The sequence below is a fragment of the Megalobrama amblycephala genome, linkage group LG8 (genome assembly GCF_018812025.1).
Source record: "Megalobrama amblycephala isolate DHTTF-2021 linkage group LG8, ASM1881202v1, whole genome shotgun sequence".
In the NCBI taxonomy this organism is placed as follows: domain Eukaryota; kingdom Metazoa; phylum Chordata; class Actinopteri; order Cypriniformes; family Xenocyprididae; genus Megalobrama; species Megalobrama amblycephala.
This window is the reverse complement of record NC_063051.1, coordinates 16,422,709-16,423,433: the sequence shown is the minus strand read 5'-3', so window position 1 is coordinate 16,423,433 and position 725 is coordinate 16,422,709. Positions and strand designations below refer to the sequence as shown.

General features: G+C 43.9%; 1 protein-coding gene across 16 annotated transcripts in view; it reads right to left on the bottom strand.

Annotated features, from left to right (window-relative positions):
* The window catches only part of kif1aa (kinesin family member 1Aa), an 80,978-nt gene extending 80,615 nt beyond the window's left edge, over positions 1–363 (bottom strand). For 9 of the 16 annotated variants that reach the window (XM_048199662.1, XM_048199663.1, XM_048199667.1 and 6 more), the window contains exon 1: positions 46–363. The gene's annotated coding sequence lies outside the window, so the exon portion shown is untranslated. The remainder of the gene's footprint in view (positions 1–45) is intronic. The other 7 variants (XM_048199672.1, XM_048199673.1, XM_048199674.1 and 4 more) reach the window with 1 other exon arrangement.
* Between the last annotated feature and the right edge of the window lie 362 nt (positions 364–725).

Below are 725 nucleotides of genomic sequence, written 5' to 3'. Positions count from 1 at the left end.
ACTGCATTGTCCTCTAGAACACGCCAACAATGAAAAAACTCTTACCTTTACAATGGTGATCCTCTGATGCTCTCAGCTACTGACTCTATAGATCAGCTCCCACTACTGCCTCTTGCGCTGGCTTCTCAAATTCTCTTTCTAGAGCTCTTCCTCTGATATGTTAAAAACAATCTGCTTTTCGCTCTGTTTAACAAAGAGTCCTTTATTTGTTCCAGCGAGGTATTGTGTAGCTGGATGCCTGGTGAGGCCTGCTTGTAAGGAGGAAGGCTTCTTTGGAAGGAGGAGAGATCTTTGAGTGCCCTGTAATGTAGAAGCCAAAATGGCTCTGCTGGCTGCCTAGAGCTGTGATGCTGAGACTGACTGAACCAGTGACATCATCACTGAGGAAGGCAGAAGCATCAATGCAGTAGAGAGAGGGAGAGAGAGAGAGAGAGAGAGGGGGAGGAGAGAGGAGGGGGTGAGGGATGGAGATTAGATTCCCCATGGAGTACGGTATGCACACACGCACACACACACACACACAAACATGGCTCTACATAACATGAGATTCAGTGGCTAGTGCTGGACTGCGTATGTGTGACAGATCAAAAGAAACCAAGTAGGTTTGTCCCAAACTATGCAGTATGATTTTTAAGACAAAATAATATTTAATATTTACGTTAATTCACCTCAAATTTTTTTGACTTGGCCTCTCTCTGTATTTGTTAATTAGAGACTAAAAGTAA